The sequence below is a fragment of the Nerophis lumbriciformis genome, linkage group LG23 (genome assembly GCF_033978685.3).
Source record: "Nerophis lumbriciformis linkage group LG23, RoL_Nlum_v2.1, whole genome shotgun sequence".
Taxonomy (NCBI): domain Eukaryota; kingdom Metazoa; phylum Chordata; class Actinopteri; order Syngnathiformes; family Syngnathidae; genus Nerophis; species Nerophis lumbriciformis.
The window spans coordinates 9,274,319-9,297,456 of NC_084570.2; the positions used below are offsets into that span (position 1 = coordinate 9,274,319).

Below are 23,138 nucleotides of genomic sequence, written 5' to 3' on the forward strand. Positions count from 1 at the left end.
ATATTTTTTTTTATTGTGATTCTTATGTGTGACGATTTTTGATCAATTAAAAAAAAAAAATCAACAGATTTAATCTGTTCTGTCCAGTCACTTTAGTACAGGCCTGGGCAATTATTTTGACACGGGGGCCACATTTAGAGAAAAAAATGTGATTATTTTTAGGAACACTAATACAAAACCTCACAATAATGTCTGATTGAATGCTAAAAACGTTATGACAGACCGCCTTAAAAAACGCAATGGAATTTTACATTTTTCTATGAACGATAAAACACTGAATATTGACAAAATATGAATGTCACACCCCCTTTCGATCGACATGTTTTACAATCAAGTGAAACGCAACGAAAATGCAACAAAAAGTGAAATATGAACACGAAGGGTACAAAATAAACCCACCTACAATCTGATAAATCACTAAGTTTTAGAACTTTGTTTTGAAAATCTCCTTCCGCGTCTGTGGAAACGCTTCCTGCCCACACTGCTTAGTGCCTCGTCTGAGCTGCTGTGACGTCGATTACCATCGTAACTAATTAGATGACCACAGTAACTAATTAGATTACCATAGTAACTAATTAGATTACCATAGTAACTAGAGATGTCCGATAATATCGGCCTGCTGATGTTATCGGCCGATAAATGCGTTAAAATGTAATATTGGAAATTATCGGTATCGGGTTTTTTATTATCGGTATCGTTTTTTTGTTTTTTTTATTTTTTTTTGTTTGTTTTTAAAATATTTTTTGTTGTTGCTTTTTTTATTAAATCAACATAAAAAACACAAGATACACTGACAATTAGTGCACCAACCCCAAAAAAACCTTCCTCCCCCATTTACACTCATTCACACAAAAGGGTTGTTTCTTTCTGTTAATAATATTCTGGTTCTTACATTATATATCAATATATATCAATACAGTCTGCAAGGGATACAGTCCGTAAGCACACATGATTGTGCGTGCTGCTGGTCCACTAATAGTACTAACCTTTAACAGTTAATTTTACTCATTTTCATTAATTACTAGTTTCTATGCAACTGTTTTTATATTGTTTTACTTTCTTTTTTATTCAAGAAAATGTTTTTAATTTATTTATCTTATTTTATTTTATTATTTTTTTTTTTAAAGTACCTTATCTTCACCATACCTGGTTGTCCAAATTAGGCATAATAATGTGTTAATTCCACGACTGTATATATTGGTATCGGTAGTTAAAAAGTTGGACAATATCGGCAAAAAACCATTATCGGACATCCCTAATAGTAACTAATTAGATTACCATAGTAACTAATAAGATTACCATAGTAACTAGTATATCATCCAAAAGCGCAGATTCCAACCATTGAAATACTTAGTATAGTTGAAGACTTACTGTCATTAGAAAGCATCACTGCACATCATAATGGCAGCTACACTTTCCATCTTAAACATCTAAAAAAAATTATTTGGGAATGTCCGGCGGGCCAGATTGAAAAGCTTAACGGGCCGCATGTGGCCCCCGGGCCTTAATTTGCCCAGATTTGCTTTAGTACATGTTTGGGTAGCATTTGATCAAACAAAACCAGTTTTTCTTTTAAGTAATACAGTAAATGTATTAGAGCTGTTTATCTATTTAATGGAGGAATGTACAAAACCCGAAACCAGTGAAGTTGTCACGTTGTGTAAATGGTAAATAAAAACAGAATACAATGATTTGCAAATCCTTTTCATCTTATATTCAATTGAATAGACTGCAAAGACGAGATACTTAGTTTTGTGCAAATATTAGCTCATTTGGAATTTGATGCCTGCAGCATGTTTCAAAAAAGTTGGCACAAGTGGGAAAAAAAGACTGAGAAAGTTCATCAAACACTTATTCGGAACATCCCACAGGTGAACAGGCTAATTGGGAACAGGTGGGTGCCATGATTGGGTATAAAAGCAGCTTCTATGAAACGCTCAGTCTTTCACAAACAAGGATGGGGCGAAGGTCACCACTTTGTCAACAAATTCCTGAGCAAATTGTCAAACAGTTTAAGAACAACATTTCTCAACAAGCTATTGCAAGGAATTTAGGGATTTCACCATCTACGGTCCGTAATATCATCAAAAGGTTCAGAGAATCTGGAGAAATCACTGCACGAAAGCCATGATATTACGGACCTTCGATCCCTCAGGTGGTACTGCATTAAAAAGCGACATCAGTGTGTAAAGGACATCACCACATGGGCTCAGGGACACTTCAGAAAACCACTGTCAGTAACTACAGTTCGTCGCTACGTCTGTAAGTGCAAGTTCAAACTCTACTATGCAAAGCGAAAGCCATTTATCAACAACACCCAGAAACGCAGTCGGCTTGGCTGGGCCCAAGCTCATCTAAGATGGACTGAAGCAAAGTGGAAAAGTGTTCTGTGGTCTGACGAGTCCACATTTCAAATGGTTTTTGGAAAGTGTGGACCAAAGGAGGAAAAGAACCATCCGGACAGTTATAAGCACAAAGTTGAAAAGCCAGCATCTGTGATGGTATGGGGGTGTATTAGTTCCCAAGGCATGGGTAACTTACACATCTGTGAAGGCACCATTAATGCTGAAAGGTACATACAGGTTTTGGAGCAACATATGTTGCCATCCAAGCAACGTTATCATGGACGCCCCTGCTTATTTCAGCAAGACAATGCCAAGCCACATTCTGCATGTGTTACAACAGCGTGGCTTCATAGTAAAAGAGTGCGGGTACTAGACTAGCCTGCCTGTAGTCCAGACCTGTCTCCCATTGAAAATGTGTGGCGCATTATGAAGCCTAAAATACCACAACGGAGACCCCCGGACTGTTGAACAACTTAAGCTGTACATCAAGCAAGAATGGGAAATAATTCCACCTGAAAAGCTTCAAAAATGAGTCTCCTCAGTTCCCAAACGTTTACTGAGTGTTGTTAAAAGGAAAGGCCACGTAACACAGTGGTAAAAATGAAGTTAATGATTATTTGCAAAAAAATAAATACGTTTCTCAGTTCGAACATTAAATATCTTGTCTTTGCAGTCTATTCAATTGAATATAAGTTGAAAAGGATTTGCAAATCATTGTATTGTTTTTTATTTACGAATTACACGACGTGCCAACTTCACTGGTTTTGGGTTTTGTAGTTACACATAGAACTGGCGCCCAATGTTATTGAAAAAGTATTGATTTTGAATCGAGAATGGATTCTGAATGGAATAGAATGGTGTGGTGTCCAAAGATGTGTCCCAGGCCTAATAAATGGTGCTCAAAGTGTTTGTGATTGCGATGTCGAAACAAACTCACCTCCCATAGCGGCCAGGATGCTTACCATGATCTTAAAATCCATGCCAAATAGTTTTTCAGGGAAAACTGAGTGAGACAGGAACATGTAAATGCAGCACAGGCCAGCACTCTGCACAATAAATACTCACTTGATCCGGTGCAGTTTTGCACGCGGCTGTCACTGCTCATGGAGCTGACACGATTGGAAACGTTGCACCTGAACGCATCGTGTTTCACCTCTGCGGCAACAAACTGGAGGCTCCACTTGTTTTCCTGTTTCACAACCTTGTCGTTCTGAAACCACTCAACAGTGGCACTCGCGATCTGCGGGTCAGTCAGAAGGATGGGTTTCTTTTGGCCGACATGTCTTTTGCAGCACTACAAAGTCCTGGCATCATGACTGAATTATCGATAAAAAACATTGAATATGCACGAGACAATCAGTACTTTGTGTGCATGTCTACCTGATGAAGGCTAAACCAATAAGTTATGCAGAGTTAAGCAGAAATGGTTGGTTAGCTTCCAATAAAAAAAAAGTAATAGCAGTCTTCCGATAGAAAATTGACACCTTCAAAACCACTAAGACATTTGTGTCAAACCAACAGGAACATACTGTAGATGCATGCAGCAGACGATGTACGACCTGCCTAGACTATGTTGCACTTTATGCAGAAAGGAAGTTATCACTGATAGAATTATGATGTTGTCATTATAATTATAATGTTTCATCAGATTATTCCCAGGGTTGCCGTGGATTCATGTCGATAAATTAAATATCATTCATTTTATTTATTTATTTTATTTTATTTCATTTATTATTATTAACTGCGTTTCATTATGCAGCTGAGATAGGCTCCAGCACCCCCCGCCACCCCAAAAAGGGACAAGAAGGAAGGGAACATACTGTATATGTGTTATTAAACAGCTTTAACAACATGCTCATGTTAACAAAAACTATGTCTGTTTTTTATTTTGTATAAATAAACTAGTTTGCCTAATTTAAATTCACTTAAATATATATATATATATATATATATATATATATATATAGAGTCGAGGTTACTGTGGTTTATCCGTTATACAGTGCTCAATGCCGGGGTAGAGCGGAATATACGTTAGGTCAGGAAAAAACACGGAGGCTATTTCATCCCTACAAGCCTGTTTTGCAGGGTTCCCTGCTCTTCAGGGGATTTTATACAAAAAAAAAATGTAATGGTATTTTATTAAATATTAACTATACTATATATTAATTATATAGATTTTATAAACAATTTAAATCCCCTGAAGAGCAGGGAAATCTGCGAAACAGGCTTGTAGGGATGAAATAGCCTGTGTTGTTTCCTGACCTAAACATTGAGCACTGTATAAGGGATAAACCACAGTAACCTCGACAATATATATATATATATATATATATATATATATATATATATATATATATACCCACACACACATATACACATATATATATATATCTATACACACACACACACACACACATATATATATATATATATATATATATATATATATGTACACACATGCACACACACATGTATATATATATATATATATATATATATATATATATATATATATATATATATATATATATATATATATATATATATATATATATATACCGTATATTACCAAATAGTAGCCCGGGCGTTTATTTCACAAAATGGGGTCAGACCCCGGGCGGCTATTAGGACATGGGCGGTTATTTGCACAAGGCTTTTATTTATTTTTGCACCAGCCTGCACCAGGCCATTATTTGGTTACAATGGTTAGTGTCCAGTATTTTTTTTCGTACTAAAAACTTTAAATGTAAAAGCTAATGTAAACATACAAACAAAAATACAAGACTATCAAAAGACAAGAGATCAACAAGGCCTCAACATGACAGTAGTGCAACAATTGTCAAATAGAATACAAATACTAAAAATAAATAAACTTTTTAAATAAAGCAGCCTACCGGGAAAAATAAAATTATGGTACCAAGTACTCAAGTATAAAACCCAACATCAAAACAAAACTCTTGGCATTCTCTCGATGAGCTTCAAGAGGTAGTCACCTGAAATGGTTTTCACTTCACAGGTGTGCCTTATCAGGGTTAATTAGTGGAATTTCTTGCTTTATCAATGGGGTTGGGACCATCAGTTGTGTTGTGAATGAGAAGGTGTGTCCAAACTTTTGGCCTGTACTATGTAACTAATATATGTGTATATATATATATATATATATATATATATATATATATATATATATATATATATATATATGTTAGGTCAGGAAAAACACAAGAGGCTATATCATCCCTACAAGCCTGTTTCGCAGGTTTCCCTGCTCGTCAGGGGATTTTATTAGCGAAACAGGCTTGTAGGGATGATATAGCCTCTTGTGTATTTTCCTGACCTAACGTATATTCCGCTCTACCCTGGTATTGAGCACTGTATAACGGATAAACCACAGAAACCTCGACTATATACACTATATATATATATATATATATAGCATTGTTCAAATCCAGGCTGAAAACACTTTTATTTAATTGTGCATATGGCAACTGAAAGTATTTTATTTAAAGTATTTGATTGATTTTATTTTGAATTAATTATGATTGGTAGCAAAATGAGCATGCCCAAATTCTCCTGTACATATTTTGTATACAGTATATACATGCACGTGTATATTACAACATTTGACATTAAATATTAGTACATCAAAAACGAAAAGAACCTGCTCTCACCTGACCAGGTACGCATGTGAATTTCACGTTGGACGAGTCACATTCTATTTTCAGTCCAGGCTTTGTGACCGGGTCTGATCAGGTTAGAAATAGATAAGTAAATGTCACACTAACAATTTCATGCAGTTACTAATAGTTAGTAGCATTTCACAACAAACTACATAATAAGCTTGAAGAGAAGTTGTCGATTGGCAAAGCAGCTCAATAACTTATGACGTAATCGTGCGCTACAAAAATTGATATGCTGGCCCGACTTAAAAACAATTAAGGCAACAATCTTTCTAAGTTCTTTCAACTTGTGCTAAGGCCACAAAAATGTATCTAGTTAGAAAAACTCTACTACACAAGTACAAACAAAAAGCATGATTTTTAAGCTGAACCAACTTTGTTCTAAATTTAGTTATTCTAACTTATTCTTTTACTTTTATTCTACCCAGAGCTATCCATGCAAATTGTCACCTTAATATGTTTTCAGTACTTAATAATAAACAACTGTACAAACTCCTTAGCTGCTGTTATTTTTCTCTTTGGAAAAATTGTAGGATTTTGCCATTTAAAAAAAATAAATCTTAAGTGACTAATGCATGATTTATAACATCACAGCTAATCTACACACCTATGAAGGAGCATTAGTTAGTGCTGATCTAAATTAGACTTGCTCGGCCGTGGTCATGACCATGAGTGCCGGTGTTCCAGCAAGACATGCACCCTCCTGGAATTCATGCGCCTCCTGTATCCGCGCATGTGTACACTGTTTATCCGAAGGATGCAGAAATGTAGTAATTCGGCGTCCCAGAGCGTGCATCCTTTTTGAAGGACTCTTTACTACAATCGTTTATACCAGGGTTCCCCAAACTACAGCCCGCGGGCCGGATACGGCCCCCCAGCGTCCAAAATCCGGCCCGCGGGAAGTCCCAAGTAAAAAAAAAAAATTTTTTTTTTTTTTTTTTGTATTATTATTATTTATTTTTTTTGTCCTTACTAGTCCATTTTCTACCATCTCCTAGCCACTCAGGCAAATCATATTGTCTAAAAATGCATTTTACCATCGATAACGTGACATGCAGCAAGTGCGCTCTTTAAGTCAATTAGTGCGCGAGGAATATATATATATATATATATTGTGGGCTTTTTTTCTTTTTCTCTCTTTTTCTTTGAAATTGTAATTTTACTGCCTTTTTTACATCAGGGCCAGGGGAACTACAGATGAAAAGTAGCCTTCCGGCTAATTCTGGCTTTTTTAAACCATGTGTAGTCATGTGTTTTATCAAATTGCACAGTCCCCTTTGAAATAAACTAATTTCGAATCTTAATCTTAATGATGGGCTCATAGTTTGTGTGGTGGCGCCAATTTTGCTTGAGACACTCATAGATGATTTTGAAGCAGCCTTCAAGCGCTCTGTGGACAAAAATGTCCACATGTTGTCGCCACCATGAATTATTAAATTTTTTAACTGCCTGTTATGTTCATTTCTCTACTCTGTTTCACCTGACCTTGACTTTCCTCCTCGCGAGATCGCTTTTCAAAGTAGTGGCTGATTTTGCCTGCCAAATCTGCAACGCTAAAACACATAAACGTTACTCTGACACGGAGGAAACTTTTATATTTTTTAAATTGACACGACATGCTTGTGATGCTTTCTTGGGGTAACTCTTTTTAGTTGACCTTGTCAATCTGTACCGTCATGAAACTCTACCTGATCCTATGCAAACTTCAAATCAATTCTTCAATCAATCGATCTATTATAATTAGAGATGTCCGATAATATCGGGCTGCCTACGGCTTTTCTCACACACAAGTGAATGCAAGGCATACTTGCTCAACAGCCATACAGGTCACACTGAGGGTGGCCGTAAAAACAACTTTAACACTGTTACAAATATGCGCCACACTGTGAACCCACACCAAACAAGAATGACGAACACATTTCGGGAGAACATCCGTACCGTAACACAACATAAACACAACAGAACAAATACCCAGAACCCCTTGCAGCACTAACTCTTCCGGGATGCTACAATATACACTCCCGCTACCCCCCCCCCCCCCCACACCTCAACCCCGCCCACCTCAACCTCCTAATGCTCTCTCAGGGAGAGCATGTCCCAAATTCCAATCTGCTGTTTTGAGGCATGTTAAAAAAAATAATGCACTTTGTGACTTCAATAATAAATATGGCAGTGCCATGTTGGCATTTTTTTTCCATAACTTGAGTTGATTTATTTTGGAAAACCTTGTTACATTGTTTAATGCATCCAGCGGGGCATCACAGCAAAATTAGGCATAATAATGTGTTAATTCCACGACAGTATATATTGGTATCGGTTGATATCGGAATCGGTAATTAAGAGTTGGACAATATCGGGATATCGGATATAGGCAAAAAAGCCATTATCGGACATTTCTAATTATAATTTGTCAAAAAAGTTTGGAAACGAAGCTAAGACTAATAGCTGTGTTTACTTATCAGAGACAAAATGTTCACAGCACAGTCTGGAGTGTTCTGTAGGAGTCCAGTGAGCCCTCCGTATCATGCTCCGTATGGCAGAAATCCACTTGTTACGGCGGTCAACGTTAAGCACCAAGTTGCGGGAAAAAACACGATTTGATTTGTTTCTTCTTCGGTAGTTGCTTCAGGTCTTTCCGGTGCACTGCTGTCGATATAGCGCCTCTATAGTGGCGCAATGCTGCAGCTGCAGCTGCAGTTAAAATACGTAGCTCAATCAACACAGCCGGAGATTTACGCTGTGTTGAGCAGGAAAAACCCTGATGACCCAATAAACAAATTGCACATTTTACACGTTTAATAGTTTGTAGTGTGAAACGTGTACATTGGTACCCCGGGATACAATTTTTTTTTCAGAATACGAGCTGCCTCTCAGCTCATTTTTATGCTTAAGGTCACCAGCAAAAATCTTGGTTGTGAGTCTCCCGCTGCTAGTTAGCGTAGCAAATGTCACAGTGAACCCCGTAAGATCCGATGAGAACATCCGATCTTATTTACAAACATTAGCTTATAGCTGAAGAATGACATAATTTTGTTTTTCATCCGTGGCAACAAAGAAAGTGGATGATATTCATGGTATTAAAAAAATAAATAATCAAAAAACAAGGCCGAGCTCAGTAAAACAATAGTCTGCACCATACCGAAGCAGCCAAAGAGGGTAAAATAATATCTAAGCGGCAGACATGTATCCATGAAAATATGGAGAAGCTGCTGTTTGACGGAGAAGCAGCAGAAAGGAGATACCGCAGAAGTCTGCTCTCAAAGGTAAATACTGTAAATTATTATTCCATTACCTCATAAAACGTCTTTAGTTTTAGTAGTATTCTATGTTATTGTTTGTATACAATATTTATTCTCTAAAAGTTATTTTTTCTTTTTAAAAAGGCATGTTACATGTTAAAATTGTGCTGTTTTGGAAAGGCCAAACACAATTCATGTCAATGAATGTCAAGGGACGCTGATATTTTAGCGTCCCTTCACTGGCTCCCTGTGCGTTACCGAATACATTTTAAACTCCTTTTATTTATTTTTAAATGTCTAAACAACCTCGCGCCAACCTATCTCTCCGACCTCCTTCAGCCTTACTGCCCCACCCGATCCTTAAGATCAGCCGATCAGCTGCTGTTGACGGTCCCTGACACAAGGCTGAAGCTTAGAGGTGACAGAGCTTTCGCCGTTGCTGCTCCCAAGCTCTGGAACGACCTACCCCTGAGTGTTAGACAAGCCTCCTCTCTTCCTGTTTTTAAATCTCTCTTAAAAACATACTTTTATTCCATGGCTTTTAACACTGAGTGATATCCATCCTGCAATGGCGCCCCATAAAACACCTGCTGTGATCCTGTTTTTATGTTTTTATGTTTTTATTAATTCTATTTTAATTATTTATTTTTTATCGTGTTCTGTTTGTGTTGTGTTGTGTTTGCTCGGTACTCGTTTTATCTTTTAACCTGCTCATTGTACAGCACTTTGGCTACCCCTGTGGTAAATTTTAAATGTGCTTTATAAATAAAGTTGATTTGATTTGATTTGAATGGGCGACGACGTTGCACAATGCAAGTTTTTAAAGGTACGAGCTGCATCACAGAACCAATTAAAATTGATCGAACCTAAATGACTGCCGAGGTAGCACAGTGCATTAACTGATAAAATACAAATGTATAGCGTTATTTGGTGTAACTGTTCTAATCAGATGAAAGATTCCTTCAAAAGGGATGCACGCTTTGGGATGTTTTACTTACAGTCATCCATCGATTGGCCACGAAAAAAGAATTTCCATGAAGTAGTAAATTTTAATTATAAATTAAATATTTTTATAGCCACCGCTAACAACAAAAACTATTTACAACCTTTTCAATACATTTTTCAACATTATGAGAGCCCTCTAGGCATGAAATACGTAACACCCTTTAGTCACTTTTAAATGCTTTTAAATTAGTATATTGATGCTGTGTAAGGCTAAGCCAATCAGTGACCACGATACTGAATAGCACGCTTTGATTGGTTTGGTCTCATCTAGTGGGCAATACTACTGAACACTGCAAAAAGTCAGTGTTCAAAAACAAGAAAATAATTTTACAAAAATTATGGGTATTTTATCTGAACTAAGCAAAATTATCTGCCAATAGAACAAGAAAATTTGGCTTGTCAAGACTTTCCAAAACAAGTAAAATTAGCTAACCTCAATGAACCCAAAAATAGCTTAAAATAAGTATATTCTCACTGATAACTGTACTACTATATGAGTACCTATTTTCTATTGTTTCATTGAAAATAAAACAGCAAAGTCCATTTGGCTGTCATCTGTTTTTATATGAAACACAATTGTGTCAAAGTCATGATTTTTTTTTTTTACATGCTTGAAATAAGAAATGATTACTTTAAAAAAGTAGTTTTATACTTGATGACACAGCTTTGCAACAGTTGATATTCTAGTTTCAAGCATGTTTTACTCAATATAGGTCACCAAATCTCAGCAACAAGCTGTAATATCTTACGGAGATCATTTAGGACCAAAACCCTTAAAACAAGTAAAACACTCTAATATAAAATCTGCTTAGTGAGAGGAATTATCTTATCAGACAGAAAATAAGCAAATATCACCCTTATTTGAGATATTTCATCTTACCTGGATTTCAGTTTTTGCAGTGTAGTATTGATATTTTTAATCAGATTAGAGGTTTTTTGCTTGGAAATGCTTAATTTGAGCCTTGCAATATATTTAAAAAAAAAATCCGCGATGTGGTGTAGCCTCAATAATTAAAGGCCTACTGAAAAGACATTTTTTTATTTAAATGGAGATAGCAGATCCATTCTATGTGTCATACTTGATCATTTCGCGATATTGCCATATTTTTGCTGAAAGGATTTAGTAGAGAACAACGACGATAAAGTTCGCAACTTTTGGTCGCTGATAAAAAAAAAGCCTTGCCTGTACCGGAAGTAGCGTGACGTCACAAGTTGAAAGTCTCCTCACATTTCCCCATTGTTTACACCAGCAGCGAGAGCGATCCGGACCGAGAAAGCGACGATTACCCCATTAATTTGAGCGAGGATGAAAGATTCGTGGAATAGGAACGTGAGAGTGAAGGACTAGAGTGCAGTGCAGGACGTATCTTTTTTCGCTCTGACCGTAACTTAGGTACAAGGGCTCATTGGATTCCACACTCTCTCCTTTTTCTATTCTGGATCACAGATTTGTATTTTAAACCACCTCGGATACTATATCCTCTTGAAAATGAGAGTCGAGAACACGAAATGGACATTCACAGTGACTTTTATCTCCACGACAATACATCAGCGAAGCACTTTAGCTACGGAGCTAACGTGATAGCATCGGGCTTAACTGCAGATAGAAACAAAAGAAATAAACCCCTGACTGGAAGGATAGACAGAATATCAACAATACTACCAAACTCTGGACCTGTAACCACACGGTTAATGCTGTACCGCCTGACGAAGCCTAGCAATGCTGTTGCTAACGACGCCATTGAAGCTAACTTAGCTACGGGACCTCGATAGAGCTATGCTAATAACATTAGCTCTCCACCTACGCCAGCTCTCATCTGCTCATCAACACCAGTGCTCACCTGCGTTCCAGCGATCGACGGCGCGACAAAGGACTTCACTCGATCATCGATGCGGTCGGCGGCTAGCGTCGGATAGCGCGTCTGCTATCCAAGTCAAAGTCCTCCTGGTTGTGTTGCTGTAGCCAGACGCTAATACACCGATCGCACCTACAGGTTTCTTCTTTGCAGTCTCCATTGTTCATTAAACAAATTGCAAAAGATTCACCAACACAGATGTCCAGAATACTGTGGAATTTAGTGATGAAAAAAGACGATTTAAACTGGCGAACGACCTATTCCAAAATGTCTGATTCAACTACTGACGTCATGCGCATACGTCATCATACCTAGACGTTTTCAACCGGAAGTTTCCCGGGAAATTTAAAATTGCATTTTATAAGTTAACCCGGCCGTATTGGCATGTGTTGCAATGTTAAGATTTCATCATTGATATATAAACTATCAGACTGCGTGGTCGGTAGTAGTGGGCTTCTTTTTGTGGCCCTAGCCAAGATTTTGTTTGTGGTCCCATTTCGATCTTTTTAATATTACTCGGGTTTGATTTTATAGGTTGCTAACCAAATTGAACCCTCCGGGGCTCCGAATGTTATTTGTCATTAAATAAACAATATTGAAAAATGTAGCTGATACTTACCCAACACACATAAAAATAGGCTTCTCAGATCCCCTACTAATTTTCCATTGGTATCATAAACTTTAGGGTCGTACATGCCCGCACTATTTCTCTTCAAGTTGGTAAGCTTAAGGGATCCATTGATATTCATCTGCCCAGTGGCCATCTTTTGATTGAATATCATAGTTTTGTTGAGATACCATTTCAAGTTTTCAGATTTCTGCAGTGGGTGATGGAGAGGCACGGTGAAGTTGGCGCCAATGGAAGCGTAGGCATCACAGACGTCCTTGGAATCTTTGGAACAAACAAGGTAGAGATCTTTAGTGTAGAAAGGTGTGTTTACTTAACTTGGTTTTAACTATATCTTAAGTGATTGTGTAGACATATGAGGAAATGTGTGGATGTGCCAGAGACTTCAGTACAACATAAACATTTTCAAATGTATCAGGAATTTGTTAACACTGGAAGCAGCTCTAACTTATTTTAATACAATGATTATGTCATGTTTTTATTATTGTATAACATGTTGATGGTCCCAGGCAAGCACAATTACATTGAAGCCTTTGGAAACTTTGCACAAACAATCACTCAAAATTAGAGATGTCCGATGATATCCGACTGCCGATATTATCGGCCGATAAATGCTTTAAAATGTAATATCGGAAATTATCGGTATCGGTTTTAAAAAAGTAAAATGTATGACTTTTTAAAAACGCCCCTGTGTACACGGACGTAGAGAGAAGTACAGAGCGCCAATAAACCTTAAAGGCACTGCCTTTGCGTGCCGGCCCAGTCACATAATATCTACGGCTTTTCAAACACACACACACACACACACACACACACACACACACACACACACACACACACACACACACACACACACACACACACACACACACACACACACACAAGTGAATGCAAGCATACTTGGTCAACAGCCATACATGTCACACTGAGGGTGGCCGTATAAACAACTTTAACACTGTTACAAATATGCGCCACACTGTGAACCCACACCAAACAAGAATGACAAACACATTTCGGGAGAACATCTGCACCGTAACACAACAGAACAAATACCCAGAACCCCTTGCAACACTAACTTTTAGTTAGCCCACCTCAACCTCCTCATGCTCTCTCAGGGAGAGCATGTCCCAAATTCCAAGCTGCGGTTTTGAGGCATGTTAAAAAAAATAATGCACTTAGTGACTTCAATAATAAATATGGCAGTGCCATGTTGGCATTTTTTTCCATAACTTGAGTTGATTTATTTTGGAAAACCTTGTTACATTGTTTAATGCATCCAGCGGGGCATCACAACAAAATTAGGCACAATAATGTGTTAATTCCACAACTGTATATATCGGTATCGGTTGGCATCGGTTGATATCGGTATCGCTAATTGAGAGTTGGACAATATTGGATATCGGCAAAAAAGCCATTATCGGACATCCCTACTCAAAATCCTTGACCGAAAACTACAACACCACCATCCCTGTTTAGTTCTCCAAAAATATAGATTGTTAAATTTTGCTGACATTCAAAGTTCAGCATCAATACGAATGGCCCGCCAAATCCTAAAAAACACTGCACCAGTGCCACTTAAGCACTTTGTCCAGTTTACATCTGCTGTGACAACTAGAAACACACGAGCCTCCACCAGGGGGCAGTGTGGCGTACCCAGATGTAAAACCTCTTTAGCACAATCATAGGATAGGATAGGACTTTATTGTCATTGCACAAGTATAACGAAACTATGTTTTCAGCACAAACCCGTTCAAGATTAGACAAACAAACAGTGTACAGGGATACAGAACAGGAACGCAGATGGGTCTAAAGATAAGAAAAAGGTAAAACGCTGGGTATGAAGATGAGTAAAAAAATACAATCTAGACTGGGCTCCTAAGGGGGCCTACTTTTATGTAACTGTTTTCATATTGTTTTACTTTTTTTTTTATTCAAGAAAATGATCTTATTTTATTTTATTGATTTTTTAAAAAAGGACCTTATCTTCACCATACCTGGTTGTCCACATTAGGCATAATAATGTGTTAATTCCTTGATATCGGTATGGGTTGATATCGGTATCGGTAATTAAAGAGTTGGACAATATCGGAATATCGGATATCGTCAAAAAGCCATTATCAGACATCCCTAACTATAACTGTTCATACTTACTAAACCTCTCCATGTGTGATGTCAGTAGGAGTGTTTTCATGCATATTTGTACATGCGATTGTAATGTAGTGACGCTAGCGTCGTTGCCATTAGCTAATATGCTAACAGGTCTACGAGTGTATGTGTTAGTATTATTAACTTACAATGGCATTATTTTTGTATATTTTCAGTTTAGAAAATTTCTCAATAAATTCACCAATACGTCACCGTGTTCAAATATAAAGTGATTACTGTCACGTGTGGGGGGTCGTTCCCCCGGGATGCAAACGGACCACTCCGGACAGGACGTGCAGGTAGGAACGTGATTTATTCTCAAAAACTCAAACAAGTCCCAAAACAGAAAACAAGCCGACAGAACAACGTGCCGATCGCACTCGAAGCTAAGGCTACCACTTAGCATAGGCAAAAGACAAGGAATATTCACGTAACTTGTTGCGTGAAGCAAACAATGAAGCCAAGGCAGGCTTAAATAGTCCCTCTGATTCGTGCTCGGAAAACAGGTGAGCGTCCCGAGCACCAATCAGAGACAGGTGGAAACAATAAGCACCCCTGGTAACTAAAAACAAACAAGGAACCAAGGGAGTCTAAAACTAACAGAATATAACAAAAACGTGATCCGGGCCACGGATCATGACATTTACTGAGTACAAAGAAGAAGGCAAACATCTTGAATCTTATTCAAAAATGAGATAATCGCATCTATCTCATCATGTCAATCATTATTTACTTAACTATTTATTTAGGAGAACTTTGTTTATTTATGTACCGCATTTTTCGGACTATGAGTCGCAGTTTTTTTTCATAGTTTGGCCGGGCTCCAGTGCGACTTATTTATGTTTTTTTCCTTTTTTATTATGCATTTTCGGCAGGTGGGACTTATACTCCGAAAAATACGGTATTCAATACATATTTACTTACTCATCTATCTCTTTATTTATGTTCCAGGGGGTGGAACAAGGGGATGGGTCAAATGCAGAGGGTAATTTCACCACACCTAGTGTGTGTGTGACTATCAGTGGTACTTTATTTATTCACTGTTGTGCAACAGATTGAGTACAAACAAATGTGTTAGAAATCGCTGTGGAACAAAAAGGGGTCGGGTTTATTAAGCTCTGCTTTTTCCGACCCCTTTTCGGACAAGTGTAAAAGGCCAGTGTGGCTGGGGCCCGAGTGTACGTTGGTAAACCTCACTCCCTGACAACCTTAAGAGCAATGCTGGTTACCAAGTCCATAGCTCTGGCTTTTTAGCTCTTTAACTAGCATGCTCGTCTCTCATGCGGACGAACAGAAATCAGGGACTGAACCAGGCGGATTGCAAATTCTTCGAGAAAAAAAAAACTAACACCATAAGTGAGTCGTTCCGCACATACAACTTCTTTGTTTCATTTCCTGTTCATGGTTAGCTTCTGTTTGGAAAGCATAATTCTTTGAATAAATCGTCTTAATCCCACTTTTGAATTGGAATTAATTACAGGTTATTAATAATAAATCAATAAATAATGCACATTTCAAATTAGCTTAAAAAAAAAAATCACAATATACAAAAATGCAATTTCGATTGTGACGTCAAACAGGAACGTTTTTATACAATATGCGCTACTTGAATGCACTACATTTTATACATGTTATAGACATAATATAATATATCTGTATATATAATATACTGTACACATTATGTATATATTCGTATATAAGTGACTTTGGGTACTTAGAAAAGCGCTATATATATCCCAGTTATTATTATTATATATGTTATATTTTATATCGCTATATTTAGTCTATTTATGAATTGTCCTTTCCAACCGTACACTTTCTATCATTGTAACTGAGCTACTGTGTTGAACAATTTCCCTTGTGGATCATTAAAGTTTCTCTAAGTCTAAGTCTAAATTTATTCCATCAAAACTTGGTAACAGTTTTATAGAAAGTCCCATCTGGTTTTACTTTGAAGTATAATTTGCTAAGAAGCACAAGAGTTAGAGTCCGGCGTATGAATAGACCTGAACATTGATCGCATAACAGCCTGCGTCACCTTTCAGGTCAGGAAAAAGGTAAAAGAGCATGAAGGGTCAAAATAAAGTCTGTGATTTATCTGCATATATACATGATCAATGTATTATTTTTTTGGTGAGTAATCACATGAGTTAACTCGTTATTTCTGACAGCCCGAGTCTGGAGTTAACCTCTTCAAAGCAAGTCCCGGGAGAAAAAAAATAAGTCAATATCTTGGGTTGAATGTTAAGTCTTAGAGTGATCATTTCTATAAATGTGTATTTAAACAGAATCCCGAATATTAAGCGATTGAATAATGACTTCAGCAAAAAAAACTTTAGCTGTACCTGAGGACGTAGGGATGCAGTTGCCGAGCAGGAAAAAGACAACCATGAAGGTAGCAGCCATCCGCTCCATCATCTTCTTCATAGCTGACTGAAAATGAAACAATTGCTTAGTTGCCATCGAAACGAGGTTACTTCCTGTCGACGCAGAGAGCAGGTTTACGTGGTCTAGTGCAGGAAGTGATCCAGGAGGCCCCTCTGACGTGTGACAAATGTCACATTGAGGAGTAGCAGTTTTCTTGTGCTCATTTAAATAATACCAAAGTAACCATGAATTGATGAACGTGGACCCCGACTTAAACATGTTGAAAAACTTATTCGGGTGTTACCATTTAGTGGTCAATTGTGTACGGAATATGTACCGTACTGTGCAAGCTTCTAATACAAGTTTCAATCAATCAATCAAAATGCAATTAAACAGATAGAAGTGGTTGCAGTTCACCAGTTTGTCCACTGAGGGACGCTGTGGACCACATTTGTTTTTGATTCAAATATCAAACAAGTGTAAGAATGCTCTAACTTGGAACAGAACAAATGCACAAAATTGAGGCAACACACTTATCTACACACAAACCATGAAACTTATTGAGCTAACTTACAGCAGTGGTGTCCAAAGTAGAGCCCGGGGGTCATTTGTGACCCGCAATTTATTCTTTATTGGCCCGCGACACATAAATAAAAGTAATCTCACTTCTTTCCTTTCCCCCCCCCATTTTACAAATTTGGACAACCCTACAGTTTATTGTTTTTAAATAAAATAAATTAAGATATTACATGTATTAGAGCAGTGGTTCTCAAATGGGGGTACATGTACCCCTGGGGGTACTTGAAGGTATGCCAAGGGGCACGTGAGATTTTTCAAAATATTCTAAAAATAGCAACAATTCAAAAATCCTTTATAAATATATTTATTGAATAATACTTCAACAAAATATGAATGTAAGTTCATAAACTGAACATCAAATCAAGTAGGCTATTCCATTCATTACAATGCAACAATGCAATATTCAGTGTTGACAGCTAGATTTTTTGTGGACATGTTCCATAAATATTGATGTTAAAGATTTCTTTTTTTGTGAAGAAATGTTTAGAATTAAGTTCATGAATGTCATGACCTGGTCCTGGGGTTTAGTTTTTCTAGAAGGCAAAGGAAAGTTGGCTCGGGCGAGACGGCAATGAGAGTACATAATTTATTTTTTACACTAATAAAGGACAAAAAAAAGAGTACAAACGAAAAGCGCGCACAGTGGCGGAGAAACAACTTAGCTATGAAAACAAATACTTGCACAAAGGCAAAAACTATGAACAACAAAAAACACTAACTGTGGCAATAATAAACAAAACTTACTTGGCATGGACAAAAAGGAGCAGCGTGAACGATGGACATGAAAAAAGAGTGAGAAATGTGCAGAGCATAAATGTGGGGATGTCACCAGAAAGACAAACTGAAAACAATGAACTTAAATACTACAGACATGATTAACGAAAACAGGTGCGTGACTCAAAACGTGAAACAGGTGCGTGACGTGACAGGTGAAAACTAATGGGTTGCTATGGTGACAAACAAGAGTGCACAATGAGTCCAAACGTGGAACAGGTGAAACTAATGGGTAATCATGGAAACAAGACAAGGGAGTGAAAAGCCAGAAACTAAAGAGTCCAATAACTAAACAAAACATGACTAAAACAAAACATGATTACACAGACATGACAATGAATCCAGATGGATCTCTATTACAATCCCCAAAGAGGGCACTTTAAGTTGATGATTACTTCTGTGTAGAAATCTTTATTTATAATTTAATCACTTGGTTTTTTTTTTCAACAAGTTTTTAGTTATTTTTATATCTTTTTTTCCAAATAGTCCAAGAAAGACCACTACAAATGAGCAATATTTTGCACGGTTATACAATTTAATAAATCAGGAACTGATGACATAGTGCTGTATTTTACTTCTTTATCTCTTTTTTTCAACCAAAAATGCTTTGCTCTGATTAGGGGGTACTTGAATTGAAAAAATGTTCACAGGGGGTACATCACTGAAAAAAGGTTGAGAACCACTGTATTAGAGCATGATGAGAGGCATAATGTAAAGACAAAAAGCAGAAATGTTGATACTAGTTGTTAGAATTATTATGTATATATTATCATCATAACTTTATGCTTAAGGGCCGTTGCTATAAAGTATTGTCAATTATGCTGAAGTGGTATTTTTGTATTTGTGCAGAGCTAGCAATCCAAAAGATTGCCAGCCTCTTTATCAGTGTTGTGTCCAGACTCGGCCTGCTGACTGCCAAGGCCGAACATTGGGTACCGGGACGCAGACAAAGCAGAGACTGGGCGATAGCACCAAGTGTCAACATATTTGCATTTTTGTATAATCATATATTGTGTCTAACTGGAGTTGTCGAGATTATCCCCTTCCCTCAGCGACAGCTTCAGTGATGTAACCAGGGACATTCCTAATAAATAGAGGCGTCGCACGGGCTTGATTTTCAGAACGTAGTTTGGATCTGTAACTAGAATACAGCCCAAAACACGTGTCTCCTCGAGCTAAATTGAACTCTGTCGCTGCATGATTCCTTGCTTCTTGTCTGATTATTAGATGTCATCGGTGTTTGAACCTGACACTAGTAAACTTATAACACAGAGGTTTGTCCTACATATATACAGTATATACATACATACATTATCCGTTATACAGTGCTCGAGGGCGGACGATCCCCTTTCCTCTCCCTTATCTCTCCTGCTTGCTTCTTTGTCTTGTCTTAAAGGGGAACATTATCACCAGACCTATGTAAGCGTCAATATATACCTTGATGTTGCAGAAAAAAGACCATATATTTTTTTAACCAATTTCCGAACTCTAAATGGGTGAATTTTGGCGAATTAAATATTCGCTCTCGGAGCGATGACGTCACAACGTGAGGTCGCATCGGGAAGCAATCGGCCATTTTCTCAAACACCGGGTCAAAACAGCTCTGTAATTTTCCGTTTTTTCGACTGTTTTCCGTACCTTGGAGACATCATGCCTCGTCGGTGTGTTGTCGGAGGGTGTAACAACACGAACAGGGACGGATTCAAGTTGCACCAGTGGCCCAAAGATGCGAAAGTGGCAAGAAATTGGACGTTTGTTCCGCACACTTTACCGACGAAAGCTATGCTACGACAGAGATGGCAAGAATGTGTGGATATCCTGCGACACTCAAAGCAGATGCATTTCCAACGATAAAGTCAAAGAAATCTGCCGCCAGACCCCCATTGAATCTGCCGGAGTGTGTGAGCAATTCAGGGACAAAGGACCTCGGTAGCACGGCAAGAAATGGCAGCAGATTGTTCCCGCAGACGAGCGAGCTAAACCCCCTGGATGTCTTGGCTCACACCGTCTCGAAGATGATCAAGAATATCGACCCTAGCTTCCCTGGCCTGCTGACATGAGGGTATGTCTGCAGAATATATTAATTGATGAAAATTGGGCTGTCTGCACTCTCAAAGTGCATGTTGTTGCCAAATGTATTTCATATGCTGTAAACCTAGTTCATAGTTGTTAGTTTCCTTTAATGCCAAACAAACACATACCAATCGTTGGTTAGAAGGCGATCGCCGAATTCGTCCTCGCTTTCGCCCGTGTCGCTGGTTGTCGTGTCGTTTTTGTTGGTTTCGCTTGCATACGGTTCAAACCGATATGGCTCAATAGCTTCAGTTTCTTCTTCAATTTCGTTTTCGCTACCTGCCTCCACACTACAACCATCCGTTTCAATACATTCGTAATCTGTTGAATCGCTTAAGCCGCTGAAATCCGAGTCTGAATCCGAGCTAATGTCGCTATAGCTTGCTGTTCTTTCCGCCATGTTTGTTTGTGTTGGCTTCACTATGTGACGTCACAGGAAAATGGACGGGTGGTTAAAATCAGGCACTTTGAAACTTTTTTTAAGGATATTGCGTGATGGGTAAAATTTTGAAAAAAACTTCGAAAAATATAATAAGCCACTGAGAACTGATTTTTAATGGTTTTAACAATTTTGAAATTGTGATAATGTTCCCCTTTAACTTTTTTTTTGTTGCCTCTTTTTGCACTGCTCTCCAAATCAATATTGGAACTATTTAACTGGCCTCAACGAAATTGACAAAATCTTGGGTTTAGGGGAACCTGCTTGTCGTGACGGAGCGGTTGTTGCTGGACACACGACGGACTCTTGGGAGAAGAAGGAGTGCCGCGTGCCTGGCGACCCTTTTCTGTCGAGGACGTGAAGATATCCACCTATTCGGAATTATGACAACAGGACATCTGCTGATTGGAGTGAGCGTTGCTCTGGTTTGTCGACAAATTGGAAGTTGCTGGAAGTCTTCAAAGTAGCCCAAAGCTGCCACAAATGATTGGAGGATGCGGAAAAGAACTGTGGACACTCTTGTGATTTTGGATCACATCGGACTGTCTGCCCCGCAGGTTTGAGGACCAGTCATAGACAATTTAGAGTGAAAAGCAAATTTTATTTTCACTCGCATACAAAACATTTTAACTTGGATTGTTTCCCTGGCGTCAAGACTCTCCCGAAGGACAGTGCAGCGAAGACGCAACAAACTCCCTTCTTGTCTCTCATGGACACACACCTGTTGTTGTTGACTTTGGACTAGCGACTGCACAAAATCAAGGCCGTGGAACAGAGACACACTGCAGGCTTACACACAAACATGCATCCACAAAAATATACGCCATACACACACATACCCCCCCAATCCAACGCCCTAAACGCAAATCCCATAGGGGTGATGAGAGGATGGTCAGCGCCTGAGAGCTGCGGCCAACCACCATGACCCCGCACTCCCTTCCCTCTGTTGCAAGTCTCGAGATGTATGTTGTAATATGTATATGTGCTTTGCTATGGAGGTTTTTTCCCACTCCAGACTGGGCCCCCTTAGGAGCCCAGTCTAGATTGTATTTTTTTACCCTTCCTTCCCAAGCGTTTTATCTTTTTCTCCGTCTTTTACGGGGCGCCTTGTGGCGACCCATCAGCTTTCCTGTTCTGTAACCCTGTACACTCTTTGTTTGTCTAATCTTGAACGGGTTTGTGCTGAAAACAAAGTTTCGTTGTACTTGTGCAATGACAATAAAGACCTATCCTATCCTAGAGCGGAATATACGTTAGGTCAGGAAAAAACACAAGAGGCTATTTCATCCCTGCAAGCCTGTTTTGCAGATTTCTCTGCTATTCAGGGGATTTTATTGAAGTGTCTTTGGTTGTTACAGATATATAGGGTACATTACATGGAGGTGTGGCCATTGTTACACAGTAGTGACTTGCTTCTGTGCCGGCATGATGAGACCATGTACCCTCATGTAATGTACCCTATATATATGTAACAACCACAGACACTTCAATAAAATCCCCTGAAGAGCAGAAAAACCTGCGAAACAGGCTAGTCAGGCCCACTAGGGAGTAGATTTTTCTCCATGTGGCCCTAAAATGATTTTGACACCCCTGCTATAAGCTAATGCTAGCGAGTAACACCGGGTGTTTCGAGCAGCTCTTACAGGGTTCACTAAGACATTTTGCTTCACCAACTATTGGAGGGGATGCTTGTAACTCAAGCATAAGAGTATCTCAAAATACTCTTAAGTTGAGAGACTCTTAATTTAAGGTTTATCTGAAAATGGATGGATTTGAGCTTATGCACTCGAGTATATCTCGACATATCGAATAAATGGGATTTCCCGACTTCTTGCGCTCCTATGAATGCGACACACATGACCCTTTTCTGTTAAATGGCTCTTTATAAATAGAAGGGGTATTTTTCCACTGCACAGGTCCAACAGCCGACCTTAGACGCCACACGGAGATCTGTATAGGTCCCTCAGGGTCCAATCCCTTCCCCCGTGAATGTCTACGGCCAATCACGACA

The 23,138-nt window shown here is 38.4% G+C and overlaps 1 protein-coding gene across 1 annotated transcript in view; it reads right to left on the reverse strand.

The window, feature by feature from the left end:
• Positions 1 to 17,310: 17,310 nt before the first annotated feature.
• The window catches only part of LOC133622442 (protein FAM184A-like), a 114,069-nt gene continuing 108,241 nt past the window's right edge, over positions 17,311 to 23,138 (reverse strand). The window contains exon 26 of the mRNA XM_061985192.1: positions 17,311 to 17,328. The gene's annotated coding sequence lies outside the window, so the exon portion shown is untranslated. The remainder of the gene's footprint in view (positions 17,329 to 23,138) is intronic.